General features: G+C 37.2%; 1 pseudogene across 1 annotated transcript; it reads left to right on the top strand.

Moving 5' to 3' along the window:
- Nucleotides 1-1130: 1130 nt before the first annotated feature.
- Nucleotides 1131-3455, top strand: LOC149251390 (28 kDa ribonucleoprotein, chloroplastic-like; annotated as a pseudogene). The gene is made up of 4 exons (XR_016266878.1): nucleotides 1131-1581; nucleotides 2364-2465; nucleotides 2759-3067; nucleotides 3221-3455. The product of XR_016266878.1 is annotated as a 28 kDa ribonucleoprotein, chloroplastic-like (transcript).
- The last annotated feature ends 22651 nt before the right edge of the window (nucleotides 3456-26106 follow it).

The following is a 26106-nucleotide window of genomic DNA, read 5'->3' as shown; positions in this document are numbered from 1 at the left end:
TGCTGTGAAACTGCAATTAAAATCAAAATTTTATCAAAATCATGTCCAAATTATGTTAGAAAAATGTTTTGAAACTCTTTAATCCTACAAGGCCCTTATGGAAGCTCTATGTTTATAACTTAATAAGAGAAAGATAAAATGGAAAATAACTCAATAAATTGAAAACGAGGAAATAAATCATTCTCTTTTTATTGATATCTTTAATACAAGAAAGGAGGTGTCAATACCACACTGACTCGTTACATTAATAATAATGTATATTATTAATACACAACTTATGATAATACACCAATAAGATAGAAGCATGACTACTACCACCCCCAAATAAATTACCAGGATAAAATTTACATGTAAAATATTGTACATTAAAAAATAAATAAACTTAAATTATATATTTATTTAACGAAGCAAAATACTAAGTAAAATATTGATGGAACAAAATATATCTTTTTGAAAACTCTACAAAATCCAAATCCAAATTTTTACACCATTAAAAACCATAATAACTTAAGTTTATAAAAAAAACACATAAAATATATATGAAAAAATGCATTCTTCTTTATCGGAAGCAATATAATTTAACCCTGGACGCAAATTAACATGTTTCACAAGAGCCAGGGTTGACAAAAATTAATATAAAGATGAAGTTTTATGGAAAACTCTATATTTTCATTATAAGGTATATAATAATTGAGATAAATACTTCACTGATCTCCCGGAACAAAAAGCTAATATATTTCAAAAATATATGTTTTCATAAAACTAACGTATTTCAAAAATGTATGTTTTCAATCAAATAAAATGTATGGTGTTTGGGATAAACACTTCACTAAGCTAACACATTTCAAAATGATAAGCCATGAATATGAATATGTACATCTGATTTGTTTCAATCATAAGCCCTACCACACAAATGACATATTTTATGAACTCAGCTCTGTGACTTATTAATTTCGACAAGTTGAGATATTTGGAGAAGATATTATTATTGATTCAGCCAAATGAAGCAGCATCCCTGATTCCCCACCTTATCCGTTCGCCTTCCTTTTAATGCCTGGTAGCCAGGGCTTGAGTTCCTATTCCATTTCATTTCATAGGCAGGTTTAGAGTTAACGGTTGCAAGCGATAACATATATTTCCTGAGTCTCCCTCATCCCTCTCCATGGCGGCCGCATCATCGTGTGTATTCAGTTCGTCGTCCATTATCAGCAATGACCGCTTGAGCGCCTCTTCGAGGCGTCTCGACCCTGCGACCAAGAGGAAGGCGGTGGCGCCTGCAGACATTGTATGTATGATATCATCACCTAATTGTGCGGGGACTCGATCCTGTTCCCTTGCGGCGGTATTTTGCGGGTACCGCTGTTTTCATCTCCACAGAAAAATAATAATAACTTGTTTCTAGCAAGAAGTGTAACAATGGAGCCTCAGCAGTCTTCTGAATGGGAAGAAGAAGAAGAAGAGATTGAGAACCGCATTCCTTCTGCAGACATCAAGGTATTTGTGGGGAATCTGCCCTGGAGTGTCGACAGTGCCGAGTTAGCAGAGCTTTTCAAGGACGCGGGCGATGTCACAATGGTTGAGGTTTGCCATTTTATCCTTTGGTATCCTTCAAAACCTTAATGAACATTAACACATTAAGGCCACTGCTCTCCAAAACAGAGCAGTATATCCTTGTTGGAACAGAGTTTTAGTTGAACTTTACCATATCTTAACCCTATTAAATCCTTTGCTATTCTTCAAAACCTTAATGAACATTAACACATTAAGGCCACTGCTCTCCAAAACAGAGCAGTATATCCTTGTTGGAACAGAGTTTTAGTTGAACTTTACCATATCTTATCCCTATTAAATCCTTTGCTATTCTTCAAAACCTTAATGAACATTAACACATTAAGGCCACTGCTCTCCAAAACAGAGCAGTATATCCTTGTTGGAACAGAGTTTTAGTTGAACTTTACCATATCTTATCCCTATTAAATCTTGGTTTTCTTAATGGCCATTAGAAAGCCTTTCTTGCCACTAGAAGAGGTTCTAGCATAAGATTTCCACCGGGAATTTGTAAAGACTCGTTTAAAATCTCCTGCTAAACATGAATATTGGTGTATATTGAAGCTGCGATGATGTTCAGGCTGATACAACTCTCAATTCTTAGTGTTGAAAATATTGTTCATTACATATTTCCTTTAATCTTATCCTTAGATGTTCTTACCATCGTTATAATATTTAGCATGAACCTATGAAAAAGGGGGAAAATATTTGCTCGTCGAATGAGTGTGTGTGTGTCTTGAAGAGAGCTAGATGTTTTACGTGTATTTGATATACAAGTTTGAATACATGAATATACTGAATAACTATTGCTGCAGGTAATATATGACCGACAAACAGGAAGAAGTCGTGGTTTTGCATTTGTGACAATGGCAACGCAAGAAGATGCTGATTCAGCTGTGGAGAAGTTAAATGGATATGTAAGTGTCAAGGCTTTTTTTTTTGTCTCTAATTCTTGTTAAAAAGAACTACAGGACGGATGATAATCCATTACAGACTAATGGAGCCCTTTTGACATTTTCCTTATTCTTTGATGGGTTGAGAAAACAGTCATTTTATTTCCTAATTGTTAAAAGATGCCTAAATTTTTAACTTCTTCAGAGCTGGGGTCTACCTAGTTCGTAACAAAGATATGCCAACGTGTGCTAAAGGTATCACATTTCCATTTTCCTGATGATGAGTTGGACTGAACCCTGAATATTTACTGTTACAGGAATACCAGGGCAGAACCTTGAGGGTGAACTCAGGGCCACCACCCCCAAAAGATAGTTTTGCACCAAGAGGCGGATTTAGAAATGAAAAGCCCAGTGGCAATTTTAATTCTGCCAATAGAGCTTTCGTGGGGAATCTGCCTTGGGGAGCTGATGATCTTAGCCTAGAACAACTTTTTAGCGATTACGGCAAAGTTGTGGAAGCCAGAGTTGTGTATGATCGAGAGACTGGAAGGTCAAGGGGTTTTGGTTTTGTCACCCTTTCGTCCCCTCAGGAAATAGAGGAGGCAATATCTTCTCTTGATGGATCGGTAAATCATCAAAGCTTAATCTTGCTAAATCATCATTCTGAATTACTTCCTTGTGATTATGATAGTGGTTGAATTTTCAAAATATATAGTACCAAGCATGTGATTTAGTCTTGAAAGAAGAAAGTTTGTAATGTTTTGCATTTTCGATTGCAGGAAATGGATGGGAGGCAAATTAGAGTGAATGTAGCTGAGACAAAGCCTGCCAGCTTTTGATTGTTGAAGCATGGGCCTTTTGCTACCCTGCTTTACTTGAAGCTTGCTTTCAGCTTAGCTTTTTCCTTTAATCACTAGTTCTTGTACTACAGTTTTAGCGGGCAAGGATATTTGCTATCCTCTTGACAGAACAAGAGGCTGTTTATGACGTTCAATAGATGAATAATTTTTTGTATGATTGCTGTTGTGTACTTACATAGATGGAAGTTTATTAGCGTTGTATTTTGTCTTGCTCAACTTCAAACGGAGCAAACCTGCTCTTCTTTCTAAAGTTATTTACAATAACAGCCATTTTTAGATTGATGGAAGTTAGTCTTTGCTCTCTGTATAAGTCCACATCATATACTAGTTACTAATTGAGAAATTTTGTAATTTGGATAACCTCTCCCTTTTTCTGTTGGCCTTGCATTTCCAAAGTGCAAGACCTTAAGTTAGACTTGTTGCAGTATGTAATATTCTAAGCATTGTATGGATGTTGTTGTCGCATGTGCTACTAATGCAATCTCTTTGTACATTCCTTTTTGCTAAATGCTTCATTTTTCGCTTATATACTTCGCTTTAGAGCACGAATGGAGTTGCTGAAGTTGGAGCAAACATGAAACTATCTAAGCACACCCTCTATACGCTGGATTTTTTATTTCTAGAGATTTGACACCATTTATCTTTCTTGTCCGATTTGTGGAGTCAAATCTGTGTCTTATCCTCCAAAACAAAATGGAATGATGCTGCCTTATATAAACTATCTTTAGCTTCTTATTTGCATGTCATGGTTCATTTAAGTCCTTTTTTTTTTGAATTATTGAGATGCAGGGCTCCGGTATAACTGTATACTTTGATCTCTTATTTGCATATCATGGTTCATTTGATCTTTTAAATTTCAAGCTTTTGAGATATCTGGTTCAGATATAAACCTAAAGATTTGCACTTTGATGTTTTGCTTCACTCTTTAGCTAAGTCACAGAACTCATCCCTCAAGGCCACGTGTCCCGTATTTCACATGTCGGACACGAAATACGACCTAAAACGTGTCCAAAACGGTTTTTATCGTGTCCTCCAATCACGACACACGTTTTCGATGTGGTGAAAACGTGCCCTAACGTTTTTGCCTCATAGGACACGTGTCCCACGAAAAGTCACTCATAAAGCCCACATGTGGTTCATCTTTTTGGTTTTTTGGGGTCATTTTTCGTCATTGAAGCTTGTTGGAGTCGCTGTTGTGTTGTGTTGGAAGTTCCTTTAACGATTCCCCACTGTCAACTTCACATCGACTTGGGTCCTGGATAATAGCATTCATGGTTTGGGGCTTAAATTTCTTGTTTTGAAGTGTGTGGGGGCCAAGTCAACATTTTCTTGTATTCCATACGCCCATATCTATATAATTTGTATCAATGTATTCAAGCGCCTTTTGAGGCGCTGACTACCATTCACGATTTTTAACTTTTGAAATAGCTTTCTTCATGGTCTCTATAGTTCGATTCATTTGCTTGTTCTCTAAATATCCCTCTATAAACATTTCCCATGTTTTGAAATTTGGTTTTCCTCCTTTTTCTAAAACATGTTCAAGAAAGACTTTGCGGCTTGACTTTTCAATCATTCCTTTTGTGATATAGGCATCAATTAGTACATTGGGCACTTTGATGTCATAACTTAGGCCATCGAATTCCCACTTTTCAAAACATTTTTTGACTCCCTTCACATCTCCAAGTTTGACCAATGAAGAAAGCATGCATATATAGCCATTGTATTGTTTTAATTGCCCTACCTAGTTGAGTCAATCTTGCAATTGCCCACATTTTCCAGGATGTGCAACTTGAGTAAGTCGGATTCATATACTAGTCAACAAGAGAGCTAGAACTATCGAGAAAGAAAATATCAGTCTGATGTCACATGTGCAATACATACTAGTCAACAAGAGAGTTAGAACTACCGAGAAAGAAAATATCAGTGTGATGTCACATGTGCAAAACGCAGAATGCCCCTGTTGAGATCCTTGATTTGGTTCTCAATCTGTTTAATAAGTTAATAACATGAAGATTCAAGAATGAACATTGAACTATGAGCAATGAACATCATTTATGTAGTAAATTAATAAACTAATACTATATTTCAATAATTTAATATGGATTATTTAATATGGACCAGGAACTATGTTTTAGTATTATATATATATATATATATATACAAAACGTGTCCCTCGTGCCCTGTTTTCGGGGTCACTGTGTCTCGTGTCGAATACTCGTATTTACGTGTCTCATGCCCTCGTGTCATGTGACTTAGCTCTTTAGGCTATAATCCAGGCCTAGGGGAAATCCTTGTGCCAACCTAAGTCTATTTGTTTGGGTATAGGATGAAAGGCTTAACTCGACCTCACTTAGCTAACTTAGCCATTGTTAGTTTGACAACGAGTTATGTAATTTTGGGTAAAATGTAACTAGTCAATTCTATAGCGAAATAGTAGTTATGTAACGGAGGCGGCTGGTATAAAACTAGTGAATGCTCGAGAAATGTAATTGTGGAGAATCATTGTTGAATTAATAGAGATTCCAATCCCTTGCCCCGTGGATGTTTCCTTGACACCCTGTCGAGGTTTTACCACGTAAATCCTGTGTGTCTATTTGTGTGTGTTTAAATTCAGTTTCTTTTCTCATTTGCCCTATTCGAACAACAATTGGTATCAGAGCAAAGTTGATTAAAAAAAAAATGCCCAAATGTTTTTGTCAAGCGAGCGTTGAGATTCGAGGAGAGACCTGGCAGTGCCCTTGCTTCTCGAGACTGGCGTGATTAGCGTTCGTAGAGGGAGATAGGCGATGCAGAACCTTGGCTACGTTTGCAGAGTTCGTTTGCGGTGAGGTGGAGACCCGAGGAGTTTGATTCAACCTGTGTCTATGGTGTGGAGGAAACCCTGCGTGAATGAAACTCATCTGCTGGCCTGAGGAGCGTTGAGGGTGGTCGCTGCTCTGGTGGCTGCGTGTCTGCACAAAGGTGCGTGAAGGGCAGTGTGGAGTCTGCAAGAGGAAGCTGCGTGGCTGAGGGTGGCTGCTGCCCGCTGCTCTGTGCGTGTGAACGGAGGCTGTCCGCTGATTGTAGGGGAAGCATCCGAGAGTCTGCCGCCATTGTGAAGACCAGAACGTGTTCTTCCCAAACCCTCTGCATGACGCTGATTATCGTGTGAAGGGAGGCCGTGAAGACCAGACTCCAGTACTATTGAACTTGTGCCCTTGCGTGCTGCTATTTGAATCTGGAAGGGACCCTCTGCTTTGCGTGTTGCGATCAACAAACGTGGATCCAGTCTACGTGCAAAGAAAATTAGTTGCCAGACCTGTGTGGAAGAGGCAAGAGCTGTTGTCCAGTGAAGAGGAAGACTCTCTGCCCCGCATGTTTCCAGAACCTATTTAGCAAAGGTGGATCCGGGTATTTTTTGAAAGAAATTTTGTCTCATAATTTTTTTTTCAGCAAGTTGTTAAACTAAAGTTTTTTAAATTCTGAAGATAAAGGGGTGGATGTGTGAAATTGAAGGAAAGAAAAGGAAAAAAAGGACAGTTTTAAAGGGTTTTTTCTATTTAAAAGGAAAGGAGAAAAAGTTTTTTTTCAAAGGGTTTTTTCTGTTTAAATTGAAAAAAAAAAACTTTCATTGGAGAAATAAAGAAATATAAACCCTAGCTGAAAAGATTGAAACCCTAGGAGAAAAACAAAATGGCCAAGATGTCGAATGCAAAATTCGAGGTGGAGAAATTCACCGGCAAGAGCAATTTTGCTCTTTGGAAACTGAAGGTTAGGGATCTGCTTTTGCAACAAGGGTTGCACAAGGCATTGGATGGGGCAACTAAGAAACCTGCAACCATGACTACTTCACACTGGGAGGACTTAGATGCCTGAGCTCTCAGTACCATCTGGTTATGTCTGGCAGATGAAGTTCTCTTCAATATTGTTGAAGAGACTACAACTTCAGGATTGTGGGAAAAACTGGGAAAACTCTATATGACAAAGTCATTAACCAACAGAATTTATCTGAAAAGGCAGTTATACAGTCTTCGAATGAAAGAAGGTACAAACGTTGCAGAACATTTGAATGTTTTTAATACACTTATATGTCAATTAACAGATATGGAAGTTAAAATACAGGATGAAGATAAAGCCATAACCTTGCTGTGTTCTCTGCCTGAATCATGGGATCACTTTGTAACTTCAATCAGCTTGAGCACTGCTGATTCTTTGAAGTTTGAATCAGTCGTGGGAGCTCTCCTGTCTGAAGAAGTGAATGTTTTTAATACACTTATATGTCAATTAACAGATATGGAAGTTAAAATACAGGAAGAAGATAAAGCCATAACCTTGTTGTGTTCTCTGCCTGAATCATGGGATCACTTCGTAACTTCAATCAGCTTGAGCATTGCTGATTTTTTGAAGTTTGAATCAGTCGTGGGAGCTCTCCTGTCTGAAGAAGTACGAATGAAATCCAGTACTGAAACAGTTGCGTCAGAAGCCATGGTAGCTAGAGGACGCTCAAAGGAAAGACGAGAAAAACCAAGGGGGTCTTCCAGATCGAAATCGAAGGGAAAGAAGTGTAAGGTAAAATGTTGGCACTGCAATAAAATTGGACACTTGAAGAAAGACTGTTGGAAACGAAAGGAATCCGAAAACCCAAAGAAGTAAGCGAATCAAGTTGATTCAAGTATGATAGACGAAGTTTTATCTGCTGAAGAATTATGTATGATAGATGGAACTTCACCTGAATGTAATGTCTCTCAGGGTTTAAATAGCTGGCTATTAGACTCTGGTGCTTCTCATCACATGTGCCCACATAGAAATTGGTTTACTTCGTATGAAAATGTAAACAGTAGTTTTGTGTTTATGGGTAATAATGTGTCATGTTAGACTGTTGGGATGGGAGATATCAGGGTTAAGATGTTTGATAACACAGTTAGAACATTAACTAGTGTTAGACATGTACCTGATTTGAAGAAAAATTTGATTTCTTTGGGAGTGTTGGATTCAGATGGTTATAAGTTTACAGGTCAGGATGGCGTCTTGAAAGTCTTTAAAGGAGCCCTAGTGGTTATGAAAGCAGAAAAGGTCAGAAATCTTTACAGGTTAAAAGGAAGTACTCAGGTCAGTGAAGCAGCGGTTGCGTCAGAAAAGGAAGAAGCAGGTACTCGTCTATGGCATCAGCGATTGGGTCATATGAGCGAGAAAGGTCTTCAAATACTGATGAAACGTAAATCTCTTCCCGATTTGAAATCCTTGAAGTTAGATTTCTGTAAACATTGTGTGTATGGAAAACAGTGTAAATAGAGATTTAAAGTTGGAAATCATAATAGTAAAGATGTTTTAGACTATATTCATTCTAATCTGTGGGGACCATCCCCTGTTGTGTCATATGGAGGTGCTCTATATTTTTTAACGTTTATTGATGATTTCTCTCGTAAAGTTTGGGTCTTTATGCTAAAAAGGAAAGCTGATGTATTCAATGTCTTTAAACAATTTAAAGCAATGGTAGAGAAAAGAATAGACAAATCTATTAAATGTTTAAGAACTGACAATGGTGGTGAGTTCACTTAAATTGAATTTGGACAATACTATAAGGATGAGGGAATTATTAGACACAAAACTGCTATTTATTCTCCTCAACAAAATGGTGTTGCTGAGCGTATGAATCGGACTCTTATGGAAAGAGCCAGAAGCATGATCAACAATGCTAACTTGCAAAAGGAGTTGTGGGGCTACTGCTTTTTATTTAGTTAACAGATCACCTTCAGTAGCAATTAACTGTAAAATTCCTGAAGAAGTTTGGACAGGTCAGTCTTGTGATTTATTCACATTTGAGGATATTTGACTATGATGCTTATTCTCTTATTCCGAAAAATTAGCGTTCAAAATTAGATCCAAAGTCGAAATGTTATGTCTTTGTTGGGTATGACTATGCAATGAAAGAATATAGGTTGTGGGATCCTACATTGCAGAAGATAGTCATTAGTAGAGATGTAACATTTGATTAATCCTCTCTTTTAAAATCAAATGTTGAAAGAATTGAACAGAAACAGGTATCGCCAAATCAATGAGTTCAGTTGGAGGCTAGACCTTTTGGTGACAGTCGAAAGGAAGGAGAGACTTCAGGAGAAAAAGGTGTTGAAGACACAAAGGAAGCCGTTGAAGCTTTTGAACCAGTTCAAGTTTCTGAACCAGTTCAGCAACCAGTCGTTCTAAGAAGGTCTACAAGGGAAAGGAAAACTCCCAAAAGGTATGAAGATTCTGCTTCATCTTTTGCTTTGATTACTGAAGATGGGGAACCTTCTTGTTATCAAGAAGTAGTAGATGATACAGATAGCGAAAAATGGAAAACGGCTATGGAAGAAGAAATGGATTCCTTAGCCAAGAACAATATCTGGGATCTTGTAGAGCTTCCTAAAGGGAGAAGTGTTGTTGGATGCAAGTGGGTATTCAAAGTGAAACGGAAAGTTGATAGAAGTATCGAAAGGTATAAGGTGAGACTGGTAGCAAAAGGGTATTCTCCAGTTGAAGGTATAGACTTTCATGAGATTTTTTCTCCAGTTATAAAACTTGTTTCTATTCGTACTGTGTTGGCACTAACTGCGTTACTTAATCTTGAGTTAGAACAGTTAGATGTTAAAACAAATCTTCTACATGGTGATTTGAATGAAAAGATATATATGGAACAACCAGAAGGTTTTGTACAAGGTCGCAGCAGAAGATTAGTTTGCAAGCTTAGGAAATCATTGTATGGTCTGAGGCAGTCTTTCAGACAATGGCACAAGAAGTTTGATTCCTTCATGGTGAGCTAGAACTTTATAAGAAGTGAGTATGATCATTGTGTATACTTCAAAAGTTTCAATGGCATATTCATTATCTTAGCTTTGTATGTTGACGATATGCTTATTGCAAGCAAAAGCATGGAAGAGATCAACATGTTAAAACTTCAACTCTCTAGGACGTTTGATATGAAGGATCTTGGAGCAGCAAAACATATCTTGGGCATGGAGATACACAGAGAAAGGAAAAATGGTAAGCTTTAGTTATCACAACAGAAGTATGTGGAGAAAGTATTTGAAAAGTTCTCTATGAACAATGTGAAACCTGTTAATGTTCCACTAGCTTCCCATTTTAAGCTTTCTTCGGTTTTGAGTCCTAGAACTGATGAAGAAAAGTAGTATATGTCTCATGTACCATATGCAAATGTTGTAGGCAACTTAATGTATGCGATGGTATCTACAAGACCTGACATTTCACATGCAGTTGGAGTTGTTAGCAGGTTCATGGCAAATCCATGTAAAGAACATTGGCAAGCAGTGAAATGGGTGCTTCGATATCTAAGAGGCACAAGTGACTATCGCATCGTCTTTAATGGTAGTGAAGGTTCAGTCTGCAGATATGTAGATGCTGACTATGCAGGTGATTTGGACAAGAGAAGATCTACTACAGGTTATGTCTTTACTCTTGCAGGTGGAGCAATTAGTTGGATGTCAAAGCTTCAAGAAACATTTGCGTTGTCCACTACCGAAGTTGAATATATCGCTGCTTCAGATGCCAGTAAAGAAGCAATCTGGTTAAAGGGTCTGCTCGATGAGATTGGAAGAACGCAAGAGAAAGTGAATGTACTTTGTGATAGTCAAAGTGCTATTCACTTGGCTATAAACCCTGCGTATCACAGTAGAACCAAGCACATTGATGTAAGGTATCATTTTCTGAGACATGTGATCGATGGTGGAAAAGTAGCTCTTTAAAATGTCCATACGCGAGAAACTTGTGCAGACATATTCACAAAGCCAGTTACAGTAGAGAAGCTGCGATGGTGTTTAGCTTCTCTTGGCTTGCAGAAAAAATGTTGAATGGGCATGGGCAAGGGATTAGGAAAATTGTTGTCAAGGTGGAATTTGTTAGTTTGACAACGAATTATGTAATTTTGGGTAAAATGTAACTAGTCAGTTCTATACCGAAATAGTAGTTATGTAACGAAGGCGGCTGGTATAAAACTAGTGAATGCCCGAGAAATGTAATCGTGGAGAATCATTGTTGAATTAATAGAGATTCCAATCCCTTGCCCCGTGGATGTTTGGTTTTACCACGTAAATCCTGTGTGTCTATTTGCATGTGTTTGAATTCAGATTCTTTTCTTGGTCAATGTATAACTGAATGTGTTTAGTTTCTTTTCTCATTTGCCCTATTCGAACAACATCCACTTTTTAAAGTAAAATCCCAAAGTCTTCAAGGCGAAGGAAACTCCCTAAAACCTAATCTCACAAAAAGCTCAACATTACTGGTCCAAGATGTCCAAGACGGACAAGTTAAAGTAGAAATGGCAGCAGATTTATGAAGAGCTTCAAGCCCAATACTCTTAATCGTTCTTTAGCCTTATTATATGAGAATTATGAGATGAATGATCAAAATATAAATGCTGGTAGTTGCATGTGTATTGCAATGTTGCCAAAAGTGAAATGAAGAATGACCATTCATCACAAGAAAACTTGAAATAAGTGTGTGAACAAAATGTATCAAATTTAGCTTGTAAAGTTTGTAATGACAAATAGATTGACCAGCAAATTAAGAGTCATCCATCTTTAAGGAAGTATCAAACACGTCTTAAAAAATGCTGTTCTTTATGATTCCATGCCCACAACCATAAGTGCTAGCCCAAGAAACTCACAGTTGGATTAAAAAAATCGTGCTGGCTGTTAAGTTACTTTACTGCTAGATATATATCAACTCATGTTATCAAACAACAAAATTAAGGCAAAAAAATTATAGTTACAATATGTGATACCAAAATTCATTTATCATTAAAAATGACTCACTTATCCAATTCAGTGCAGCTAAGGACCAAAACAAGGCTTATGCCCAAGGAGAAGGCAAGGAGGTCACTGGTGAGTCGGCGGCATTCGGTAAGAATCCAAAGGAATCAAATTGTATCTCCTTCAATTGGCATTGGGATACATTGGCAAATAACTACAATTCTCTTCCTAATATTTGGATGTGAGATTGAGTGGTGAAAAATATTTTCTTGGTTCAATTCATATGTATTGATTGTATAAAGAGCTAGTTGGCATATAAGTTATTGGTGAAAGTCAAATTGTATTGTAAATGCGAGATAGTCACGATATTCATGAATATGAATATTTAACTTGATTGGATGAATGTCAAACTATATTTGTTAATGTGATATAGTCGTGATAGTTCTGAATACAAAGTTATGCAAAGCTGGATACAAAATGAATGGAAGTTATACTGAGTATGAATTTTTTCACCATTGAAACTGAGTATGAATTCATTCACCATTGAAACTATGAGATTGCCACTTGTTCTTTCATTGTGTAATAGATACCCTTTTGATATCCTCTGCAGAGTCAATGTCATACTCAAAAGCCACGATATTCAGCTAAGTAGTATGGATTCATGGTAACTCTACCTTACACAATATAACTAGATATTATATACTACACACTTTATATTTGAGAACGCACAGTGTAAGATTGAAATTCTATGTAGATCTCTTACGAGAATCCTACTGTTAAATTTGTAACTGATGTATAATAAACTGATGACAGATTTGGATCAAACACTCACTCTTTGGTGATAGTTTCAAGCTTCAACTATCCCCTTTCCCTTATTTAGTAGCAAAGAGTCAAATCGGTCACTTAACTAGCAGTTCCATGCCATTGAACGCTAAAGCTAACATATATGCAATATTGCTGAAGGTTTTAGAACCTTAGCGCCCAAGAGCTATACTTAAACAAGCGCCCAGAACCAAGTGCCATGCCCAAGCACTATTAGCATATCAACATATTGGCGGTTTAAATAAAATGGATCTTAGTTTCCATCCCAACATGACAAGCAACACTAGATGGGCAATTCTCTATCAACTAATGCCACTAAAAGGTCAGTTGCCAGAGTACTAATGGTAAATGCTATTAGGGAAACTATTAAATAAAATCTCGGTATTGGATTGTTCCAGTAAACATACGACAACCGATGGCAACATCTTTGTCTCAGTTTCCTGTTAACAATTATGGCCATAGAATTCCCGGTATAGCCAGGCTCTAAATCTCGATATTGGATTGTTCCAGTAAACATACAACCGATGGCAACATCTTTGTTTGGTCTCAGTTTCCTGTTAGTTAACAATTATGGCCACAGAATATCATATATCACCAAAACTAGAAAACAAGGTAAAACACAACCAAAACATCGAGGGGCTTTGTATGGAACCTTGCAGTGGAACCATGACACTAGAACATTTCGCCGAGAAATACAAATAAATTCCCGGTATGGCCAGGCTCTAGCAGATGGACTATCGATTGAAGGCCTTTTTCTCGATATAATATCTTTGTTAGATGAAGTAGTGGTCCTCAGAGCTCCCAGAAATTGTAGTTTTCATATGTATTGTAATTTATTCGAAATATTAGCATGTCATGGCATGTATTGTTATTCATTTGAAATGCTAAAATGTTGTTGGTTGGAACCTTTCTCGAAACTTGTTACCGGCAAACTAGAAGAATCGAAGGATGATGTGGTGATGCCACATATATGACATTTGTCACTTGGATTCATTACTTTCGCTGGCTAACTATGAAATTATTAATGACACATGGCACACTTGGCAAGTGCCATGTGGCATCAACGGATGCCATGTGTCAGATGGTGATTAGGTGTCGGAGGAATGAGTTGGTAGGCTGAGCTGCCATGTGAGCGTATCAACATATTTTTTCAGTTTTTCATAGGGTTGCACTTTGGAATATTGTCGATATCTTGATATCTTTGTATAATACATTAGTAGAGCCATGTGTCAAACATGTCAACTCCTACCACATGTTAGATGTTGATTGGGACTCATAGAGTGAGGTGGTATGTCGAGTTGTCCTTTGACTTATTAACGTATCATGGATTTGTTAGATGTTGATTGGGATTCATAGAGTGAGGTGGTATGTCGAGTTGTCCTTCGACTTATTGACGTATCATGATTTGTAAGGGATGGAAGTATTGAGATTATCGATATTCTAATATCAACATACCAACATATCAATGTATGGATGCAATTGTATATCAGCATATTAGAACCTAGAAAGTTTGACAAAGCGCATCACATGAAAATATCGATATAGCGGGAGTCCAATATCACCGTTGGGCAGTGGACGTTGAACAATGTGGAAGTGACACGTGGCCAAGGACCACCATGTTTTAGCAACGTTGGGTGTATGAAGGATGATGTGGCCTTAAGGGATGAATCTTCAATTAAGCATGAATTTGTGCTCGGAGCTTAGAAAGAGATGAAATTTATATTGTTGGAAAGATCTCGATGAGTAGAAGATGATGGTAGTATCAGAAATGTGACTTGAGATGAATGAAGAAAGATGAATTGATAACCCATCTTCATAATAAACCACGAGAGTTGGGTATAGTAATACCTCACAGCCTTAATTAGGGTTTAAGAGGCTAGTTATGTTATAGTATGATGTGGGTTGTTTTGGGAAATTTTAGTGTCTTTGGATAAACCCTTAAACCCCTAGACTAGTAGCTAAGTCTAGAACAACAGTGCAAAGCATTCTCTACTTTTTCAATAACCAATAGATTAAATAAGACAGTAAAGAAGCCTACCTAAAGCTTTCGCTTACTCCTTATCTCCATTGACTAATTCTGTCGTTCATTTTTGTACTTAAACTGCTTGAAAAGTATTTGCACACAGACATAAGACAAAAACTGATCAAAGCATATGATAATGATCTATTGATTAAACATAAAATGAAATCAAGTGCATAATATACATATGAAAGCATCAATAAACAATACAAACATATGGAAAAAGCTTTGAACACTTTATTAGTAAAAGGAAGAGTTACAACCCAATTTGTTTGATTCAGTGCCACTCCTCCAGTTCAATCCCATCCTCCTCCTCATAACAAGCAAGACATTTTGACATCATTACAATACTTGAAACAGACTCAAGTATCATACTAACAACATCTCCCTATAAGTCAATAATTTCCAGCTGCTGATCACTTAAATGAGTGGGGTTTTTATAGGTGAATGAAGGAAGTTATGCCATAAATGGTAACAATGAATGCCCTCCCAAACTTAGGATTTAGTTCCTTGGAGGAAGGGATAAAGAGTTTGATGTCCCTTAACTTCCTCCCTCATCCAATTTCGAGCCCAAAGGAGGATAGCCTTGGGAAACTTCCAGAAGCATCCTATGGATAAGAATATTCCAAACCCAATGCATATTTCGCTCAAATTCGCCTAGCGCAGGCCAAAGAGGGCTCAAGTGCGTTGCAATGCACCCTGGCAGTGTACTGGGCTGCATTGCAGTGCACCCTGATAAAGGTTTGTCTACACTGATCTTCTTAGAGGCAGTTTTGGATGATTTCAATTATGGAATCTCTTGGGAATGAGGCATTTTGATGGTTGACTTCATTAGGGCATGTAACAACTGAACTAGGGTTTGATGGGCCCTAATAGTACTGATCTGTAAGTCGGGGTTGATGTGTTCAAATGGATTTGTAACTATTGGGTCCCTATAATACTAGTGATTACCCCATTATTATTGTAATTGCATCCCTTATTAATATTGTTGTGCCCCTATTATCCCCATATTGTTATTACTGTGCCCCATAGAATGCCTCTATTGTTATTTTTGTGGCTTTATATTATTATTGTTAGGTCGGTTAGGTTATATTGTGACTCCTTAGGCTCTTATATATAGAAAGAAAGTTTTGTCATTTGAATCATCCAAGAATTGTTCATTTATGTAATGTAAAGGAGGTTGCCCCCTCGAAGAGGCTGAATTCTAAGGCGTTGATCTATCTTTTCTTGAGCTGGTTTCATAACATTTGATATCAGAGCTTTGGATTCTAGGGTTTCGCTGCTCCAAATAAGTCATCGTGGAATTTTCGCTATAACTTTTTTTATGTGACGTTTTAGAAGCTAAAAAAAAAACCCATTTGAGAAGACATCGCGTTGAACCTCGAGTCCGAATTTCAGAGCTTTTCACACTATATTTGCGGAGATATGAACTGAGGAAGTTGGTCTTTTTGCAGACTCCTGAATTACATTCTAAACAGGTGACCTGGGGAAAATCATCATAACTTTCTCTCCGAGCATCGGATTGAAATTTAGTAAGAAGTTACAGAAATCGGATGGACTGTAGTTTCTTGTAGATATTTTTCAGAGCCAAAGGTCGAAACAGTGACTCGTGGCACGTCGTACAAGTTCGTTCTACTGAACTAGTCTATAATCAAGTCACTGTGGGAGATTTCGCATAACTCTTCCTTGGAGAATCCAATTTGGGTCAGACTGGTGGCATTGGAAAGAGGACACAGAGGGCTACTACAGGTCGCAATTTCAGAACTGGATGATCAGAAAGTACAGAGATACATCAGAGGCAATATCGAGCTCCTACAAAGTGAAAAAAGTGTGTAGATTTTTTTAAATTTTTTTGTTTAAGCTTGGTTTGAAAATTTATTTTGAAGGAATTCAAAGGGCATAGTAGAGCATTATTATCGGTAACTGATGCTCCGAGGAAAAAAAACGCAAACACCTAGTAAGCAACCTGAAAACTCTAGCATGACTCATAAAAAAAAGGAAGAAATGCTACATGATATATCAAAATTACAAGAACAAGTGCAACAAATGTCACTCTCACAAAAGATAACAGAAGCTAAGATAAATGGTGTGGAATCTAAGATAAAGGGCGTGGAAGCTAAGATGGACGATTTGAAGATAGATTTGAAGACAGATTTGAATAGGAGACATGGCAAATTTGAAAACAGATTTGAAGACAGACATGGAAGATTTGAAGACATATTTGACAAATTTTCTACAAGAAATACTTACTAATGGTGAAAAGGTAGTAAATGGAAACTCATGATGTAAACAAAAAAAATGTTAATCATGATTTCTTAGACTCTAATGTGGGATTGAAGACCCACCATATTCCAAAAATCGATATGAGGAAGTTTGATGGCAAGGATCCCGCAACATGAATATTACAGATGGAACAATTTTTCGATCTCAATAATGTGCAAAACACACAAAGGTACGTATTGCAACTTTATATTTGGAACCAAATCAGTTTGTATGACATCAATGGCTTTGCTCTCGTAAACAAATTATCACTTGGGCAATTTTTACAGAAGAATTGACAACACATTATGAGGATACAAAAAGCAACATTTTTTTTAGCCAATTGATAAGTCTCAAACAAAAGGGTTCAATAATGGAGCACATCGAGGAGTTCCAAAAATTGAACATAAGGGTAAAAAATATTCTAGAGGAGCATAGGATTGATGTGTTCATAGGGACTTTAAAGGATAATATCCAACATGATGTTCGCCTTTGGAAACCTGATTCATTAGAGAATGCATTCAGGTTAGCAAGAAAAATGGAAAGCAAAATTATGGCAACCAGGAAGCATACCACTTACAGGGGCATATCAGGGAGACCCCCTGAATGTTGGCAGATCCAGCACTGTCAACATTTCTGGCGCTAGAAGGAGGGCAACTAGATTTTTATGGCTGATAACTCCACCCACTCTCATCATACTTCTTCCGATCAAGGCAATAATATTCTCAACACCTCTCCAATTCATATTCTTAAAGTTGGCAGATCTTCTCAACCTGGCCCAGATCAAACTTGTGAAATTTCTTACGAGCACATTTGGGAAATCCAACCTATAACCCTTCGCTTTACAAAGGTTATTGTATTAATCCCTGGAGTACATAATCTTCCTTATTTTCCAAAGAAGAAAGAGACAAATCCTAATTGAGCAATGGTTTCTACAGTCGAAGATTTGGTTTTCGCCCCCCTCGTGGAATCTGCAAAAAACGCAGAGAAACCAGAGAAACCTCCACCCTTTAACAAGGGTGATGGTGACAACATTATGCTCTCAGATGACACTTTCCATGAGTTAGGCGGTCATGAAGAATATGTATTAGACGCTGAAGAAAAGGAGGCGCATAGAAACGAAAACATGGCCGAACAATATATGGATTGGATGACTCAGGGCCCACTTGCTCTACTGGGTGTTTTACACAATATGTCGAGACACTCGGAAAAGTTGTTAACAAAGTATGACCCTAAAAAAGTAATCAATATGGAAGACTATTTGGATAATTTCTATCTACACCTGCAGATGCTCGAGGTGCGTTATGATGATGTTGCATGTAGACTCTTTCCTTGTACCTTAATGGCAGAGCAACTATTTGGTACCACAGCCTTCCCCCAAACTCAATTCATAATTGGAAGGGGTTTAAGAAGTTGTTCCTTGAAAATTTTGTCAATGACAAAACGCTAGCCATGTTATTACAGGAGTTGGGCAATCTAAAGATGAAGTAGAAAGAAAAAGTTGAAGATTTTAATTAGAGGTTCAATCGCATATTGAACAAATTTCCTATGAATACAAAATCTCATGACTACATCACAATTTATTACTATACTTCTACCTTGGCAACAAGCATTGTGCAGTTCATGAAGAGAACTGTGAAAGAAACTTTGGCTAAGAATTTAAAAAAAGCCATTGCGATTAAAAAGGACTTGCGTGCAATTGGAGTCAATGTCGACGATGAACCATCAAAAGACTCCAAGGAGATGAGTAAAAGGTCTCAGGCCTTTTTAAGCAAGGCCAAGGTTAAAGAGGTCATTGATCTTGAAAGCTTGACCCAAACCATCAAGTCTTTATCCAATGAACTAACAGATTTAAAACAAACGTCAAGTGAGACCACCGTCAGAAATAAGCCCCCAAAGTTCAAATTCCTGAGAAGAGATCCCAACAACAACAACAATTAGCCAACTAAGTCTACACAAAGCTCAAAGGTCGTGTTGAATGTCAAAAGTATGTGCATGGACCAATATTGTTCTTTTCACCAAGAATATCATTTAGAAAAGACATGCCCACAGTGGAATCACAACATGGATGCTTTGGCTACGTACATCATTGATATAGTACTTTCAGATGAGCAAACTAAACAAATGGAAGAAAATGAAGAAACCAATGCGACTGAAGAGATTGCGAGTGTCGAGCACACAACGAATGATTTCAGTTGTTTGTTGACAACTGAAAAGAAAATTGTCGAAGAACCACCACCGAGTAAGGCCCCGACTCAAAATCTATATAGTCGATATAAGTTGAGGAGCCAAGATCTAGTTTCTGAACAAGAGCTGACAAGGTAGAAATTGAAAGAACACTTGTTAAGAAAAATCACATAGACTGTCAACTCAGCTTAGAACACTCAGTGTAAGTCTAGAAAAGCTGCCACCGCAAACAACACTTCCACCAACAGTAAAAGCAAGTCTACCACTCTAGAAGTGTCAGACAAAGCCACTCTAGACACTTCGGCAATTCGTGTTGTGTTGGATTATAATATAGTGGATGACATGAAGAAATTCTACGCAAATATTTCGATCTTTGAGCTTACAATGATAGTTGGCCAGCAGGAATTGCTTCTCTGAACCTGTTATCACTCAGAATTTTCTCAAGGTTAAAGGCAGAAATTTCCAAGGTAACCACAAACCAATCTTTTAGGCTTAGTCTCTAGCCAACCTAAGTCCAGAGAGGGCTCTCTCTTTACAATTTAACTTTGTTTTGGTGGGATTTTAGGCTAGTTCTTAATGCTTATGAGGTTTTGATTTTAAAATTGAAGTTGGGTGGTGGAATTCTAGGAACAGATGGGCAGAGCAAGCCTTCAGGCCATTGAGCTTTGGAGTCAATCAAAGAGTGGCTTAACTGGATCAGATCAATTACTAAAGGAGGAGTTCACAGGGCAGGTTAGCACAACAAAAAGCAAATCTGTAGGTTCAAATGGATGAGGTAGTCCTAACCAGGGTAAAAGGGTAATGAATAATCCTTAAACCGGGATCAAGATGAAGAAAAGAAGGATGATCAGTATCAAAGGGGAACTAAGAATCCTTTACTATTGGCCAAAGGGGGGGGGGGGGGAACTACGGAAGTAAGAGAGCAATTAAAAATTCCCAGACTAAGATAGTTTAGTAGAAAACAGTGAGAAAGTAAACAGTCAAGATAGAGAGATTTAAAATTAATTCTAAAATATCATTCCTTGTTTACCATTCAGATTTCATAGAGAAACATGTGAATATTTATAAACATGAAGAGATAACAGTAATAAACATGAAGAGATAACACTTATTTGGTTTCCACTGTGCACAAAAATGCTGTGAAATGTCTTTAACTTTATTGCATGATCCAGCAAGCCAATCCAACCTTGATTACAATAGCTCTTTAGCTTGATATGGAATGTCTACAGAAATGTCTTTGAATCCACCCCAAAATACTTCAATTGAAGAAGTATTTATACTAATTCTAAACTGAAATATCTTGAAGAAATATCAAGATTGGTTTTACAAATATCTCAAACTGTTTTACATTAATAGAACTTAAATAAAGGACACTCAAAACTAATGAATCTATTTGGCACTATGTTTATGGATTTATGGTGAAAAAGAAGAGAAATTTGAATTTGATAGCAACTCTTAAGTGATGATGAGGCTTCCAAGTCACTAACTGCCTCCTTCCTTTGTGCATTATGCCCCAAAAATTCTGCAAACATAGGGTCCAATGATACGCTTGTATATCTCAATCTGATATAGATATGTAAACAGTGAAAGGGGTTGTTGTAGATAAATATGTTATTGAGATAAACCTCTCTCAGTTTCCCAAAATTAAGCTCCATCTGTTCACAATATTCTCTGCAAAAAGATGTCAAAAACAGGACTTTGCACAGTCCAAAAACTAGGCTTTGAAGATACGCACTTATCTCCCTTTTGGTAATACTTGTGTAAAAAGTGAGATAGGTTTTTGTAGATTAGACGTTTAGGAACAAAAACCTCCTCCAGTATCTAAAAATACATCTTGAGTTAGTCACAATAGTTTCTGCAAAACTATGACTTAAACAGGAAATTTCTGAAGAATGTACCATTTCTACTCTGATTTCATCTTTTAACCTTAAATTTTCTTTTAAATGTTTTTCACTTTTAGTTTGGATAAACTTCATTATCGCTGGTGAAAGTGTTTTCATCTCTGTTTAACCCTTACTGCCTCCATGTTTACTTTTACCGCTCTATTTTTTCATCTGTCTTCACTTTGACATGAATCTGTATGCTCTGTAACTGTCTTCCCTGTTGTTTATCTTCATGCTAACTGATTTACTTGACTTGGTCTTCAATCTGATACTCTTTAACCCTGATACACTTTGATTGTTCTTTACTGTGTCCTTTTACCTTCACTATATATTTTAGGTTTTTTACTATCTATTTCAACAGTAAATCATTTAATTTCATGTTTCTTCTGCTTGTCTTTTAACTGTATGTTTTATTTTCCATCTCTGTTTGAATAGATTTGATAACAATCTCGGAGTAAACAAATCTTATGACTAATATTAAGACTATTTTTCCAAGGCTGCGGTCTTTTGATCACGTGTAAAATAAAACAGACTATTAGGAAAACGTTGGGTTGACAGGGAGGGTCATTAATGGATTTATTGAGCTTTATAGGTCTATGGAGTGAGTCCAAAGTGCTTTCAAGAGGTAAACCATGCTTGAATAGATTAGTAGAAGCTTCAGGTGGAGCAAAAGGGTTTCATAAGTTTACACAGTAGAATGGGCCAAGGGCGAGAAAACATGGGTTCTTGGGGTTTGAACTTTAACGGGCAAAATTTTAAAATATGGCGCGAACTGAACAGTAAACGGTTTGTCGCATAGCGAGCAGGTGGTAAGCGGTTTGTTTCGCACAGCTTTTGGGCGCTTGGTGGTATTGGGGGGAGGTCGCTTGATGCCATTCATTGGGCGCCACGTAGCATTGGGGCCCAACAGGAAACCACCCATATCGGGCAAGTAAAGGTTGGTCTTCAGAGGCCTTGTGAAATCAACGAGGATCGTTAGATTTGATGGGGGAAGATCGGGCGGTAGTCGGTTCATGAAGATGCATGAACGGTAGTGGGGGGGGCCGACGAAGGTTTAAAAGCGGCAGGTTCTAATTAATCACGGATTATGGTGGATTAAGGGCATCGGGGGTGATTTCATTGGCGGATGGTTTGACTTCTAATTAACCACACATTAATTAATAGTGTCGGTTTTATTCATAAAGTTTATATTTCAAACTTTCGGGGCGGCGTATTAATGTAAGGGTTTTTTTGATATATATAAGGGAAGGGTTTATATTTCTTTTTGGGATTTAATACATAAATAAGTGTTAGAAATTAATATGAAGATGGCGGAGAATGGGTTTTAGCGCTAAGTGTAATGTATCTAATTCATTTTCTTTTCATAAACACATTGTAACTTAAGCTAGAAAAGGTAATTTTTGAGGGTTTTTTAGGAAAAGGGGTTTACATGGGAATAATTGCTTTCCCTTAGGAAAATAAAGTTTAAACTTTAGGAAAAAAGGTTTTATGAGGGGAATGAGGGGGAGTGAAGAGGGATAAATTTTTGTGAGGGGATTTTTTGTACTTAAGGTCTATAAGTCATTAGGCCGAGGGTCCAGTCCCTCCAAAAGTCAGAGAAATTCTCTGAACCCCTTTAACTTAAGGTTTTAGGTACTTGACATTTTTCTTGGAAATTAGTTAAGTGAAAAGTGTAATGAGTGAGGGAGGTTAATCAATTGAATTTTTGTACTTTGATAAATGCTCAATTTTCATCCATACTTAGAACTTTGATGATGAAGGTGAATAATATGATCTTATCTAATCAATCATCACAATTCTGTAACCATTCCTCTACTTACCCACCTACTCATCCTACCATTTTTACTTCTTTTTATTAGGGTGCACTTAAGCTGGAAAACCCTTATCAAAATCTTTTTCTTTTCTTTTACAATGGTATTCTAACTAAGTCTAACCTTATTACATCCAAGGGCTCAGATTAAACAGTTGAGCTCTTTTTATTCACTCTACCTAATCTAATTATGTGCCAAGGTTAAACATTTTGGTCAGATTTTCATTCTCTATCTATAAACATGAAATTCAAAACATGGAATAACCAAGATTAGATTGTTTGATTACCATGGATTGTGGCATGAATAACAAGTTGCACACAATCATTATTATGTAGAAAAGTAAATTGTAGTAGCATTTGGACTAGCACACTTTCATGGTCTTTTTGCTTTTGGGGTTCATATTCTTTCATTTTTTTTTACCTTTTCTTATTCTTTTTTCCCTTTGATTTATCTTTTAGGACATACCCTCTTTACATTTGTTAATTTTTAGAATATGGAAAACATTTTCAGAAAGCAAAGGTATGTACATATTACAGTTTTAATCTCAGTCATTCAAAAATTATGACTCCTATTATATAGGAACTTAACAGAACCCTTGAACAACCTTCCTTAGGTAACAATGTTTCTTCTTTGTAGAAGGGACCTGGTACGCCTTCTTCTCCCCTGGAGTCATTTGTTGATGCTTTAACATTAGAAGCTAACACACTTTGCCCGCCATTTTTGCTGACTTTCAAAATTTTTAATTGCATTGTACACAATTTACTAGATGATTATAATGCATCTGTAAACGTAATTCCATTATTTGTCGCAAAGAAAATAAATGACAAATGGGATAATATTGATGCACAGATCATTCAGCTGGACATGATCCTTATCCATGCTATTGGTGAGCTCAGAGGTGTTCTTATCTGCTTATCATTTGATCGCCGAGTTCACCAATGCATAAACATAGTAATTGTGGAAATTCTAGAAGCCTATGGTGTATCACTGACTAGAGACTTGTCCACCAAATTACAAGGATATTTTGCTACCAACTCGTCACATTTATGGCTTCCGTATAAGGGTATGAACAACTAAATCTAGGTGGAATTAGAACCTTACATGAAGCACACTGTCACACCCTTCGAGGGGAAGAACGAGTCAATTTCTTTCACATATCTCATTTTTGGAAATTGCTTCTTAGAGACTGACCTTGGGTTCTACCTTGCTCAGCCTTCCCCAGCCCGACGAGACACATAGTTGGAACTCCTTCCTATTCCAACTAGCGAAAATGACCTATGTACATTAGATAGTAGTAGTACTAGTGTAGGGCATATCTCTTCTATTTTTGATGTTTGGATTTTATATTTTGATGATTCCAAGACACAGGAGGGCTTCTAAGCCAGTTGTGTTTTAGTAGACCTGCAATAGAGGAAACTATTGATCTCTTGTCGCTTGGAATTGAGTGCACTAATAACACTGCAAAATATGAAGCACTCATCTTGGGATTATAGAAATCCATTGACCTCAAAATAGGGCTCTTAATGCAATAGGTGACTTTGAGATCGTCATACGACATGTATGAAATACTATACACTGTGTGTCACCTAATTTTAAAAATTACCAGCAAGAGGTATGGCAGTTGGTTTCTCAATTCCAAGCTTTCAATATTGTATCTGTTCCTATAATGTGTAACATAGTTGCAAATGCATTAGAAAATGTTGTTGCAAGTTTGTCACCTCTTAGGGATGGTTTTTCTATTGAAATTCTTTATAAGCCATCCGTCCTTGATAATATCACTAATCTATGTGTTTTCAATGATGACCAACATATACTGCATTTCATGGAAAATGTTGATGTATTCATTTTCCCATATTAAGTAAGCAATCGTAGAAGCACCGACCTTGTATAGCCTAGATTTCAACAATGATTTATTTCTCTATACCTTTACTTCTGATACTTCTCTTGTCATTGTGCTCATGCGGAAAGATGAATCAGAATAATTAGCATACTATATCTTTTATGAGTGTTAGCCTACAAGGACCTGAACTTAACTACCTCGCCATTTATAAACAAGCTTATGCGGTCTACAAAGCGGTGAAGCACTTCTAGCCCTATGTTTTGAAGAACCATTGTATTATCTTCGTGTCACACCCAACAGTTAGATTGCTGCTTATTCAACAAGAGCTGGGTGAGAGAAGAGTGAACTGGATGACTGGTTTACAAGAGTATGATTTGGAATTCAAAACAATTCACACTATCAAGGGCCATGGTCTATTTCGGATAGCAACAAAAGTGGTGAATGCAATAGAAGATGATCCATCTGGATGGGAGCAGGAGATTGAGATGTACAATGTTGAGTGAGCTTCCTCCACTACTATCTCAAACTCTTGTTACGCTGATGTGCATCAATATCTTGAGCATGGTATTTTTCCCTCTCAGTTATCTGCACGATAGAAGAGAGCAGTCAGGTTAAAAGCTTTATCTTAGCAGTTAGTGTATGGGGTGATTTTCAGAGAGCACCATAACAGAGTATTGTTAGGATTCTTAGAAGCACAAGATTCATAAATGTGTTACATGACCTCCATGATGGACTAGTCGTAGCATACTTCGTGGGTGATACTAAAGCACTCAAAGTCATGCGGGCCAACTTTTATTGGCCCAAATTATTCAATGATGCTCACGCATATGCCCGCAAGTGTCTGGTCTGTCGTAGATGTGTTGGTTGAGGAAAGAAGTCAACCACCCCATTGCAGCCTATCACTATGGAAGAACCATTTCAACAATGGGGTTTGGATGTTATTGGTGATATTCTTATGCACTCATCGAAGTAGCACCTCTATATTCTCACATCCACAGATTACTTTATGTGGTGGACAGAAGCAATTCCACTCAAGCAAGTGAACGATCAAGAAGTCATCAACTTCCTCAAACAGAATATCATATCCAAGTTTGGCGTTCTGACTTCACTAGTTTTTAATAGTGCAACATACTTTTCATCATTGAGATTATATGACTTTGCATTGGAAAAATGGTATTGTATTGAAACATTTTGCTAATTACTATCCCAAGGGAAATGTTCTTGCTGAGTCCACTAATAAGAACCTTATCCACATTATCA

The sequence above is a fragment of the Pinus tabuliformis genome, chromosome 7 (genome assembly GCF_031772625.1).
Source record: "Pinus tabuliformis cultivar Carrire ecotype Pingquan chromosome 7, CPIR1, whole genome shotgun sequence".
NCBI classification, from domain to species: domain Eukaryota; kingdom Viridiplantae; phylum Streptophyta; class Pinopsida; order Pinales; family Pinaceae; genus Pinus; species Pinus tabuliformis.
This window is presented reverse-complemented; position numbering and strand designations above follow the sequence as displayed.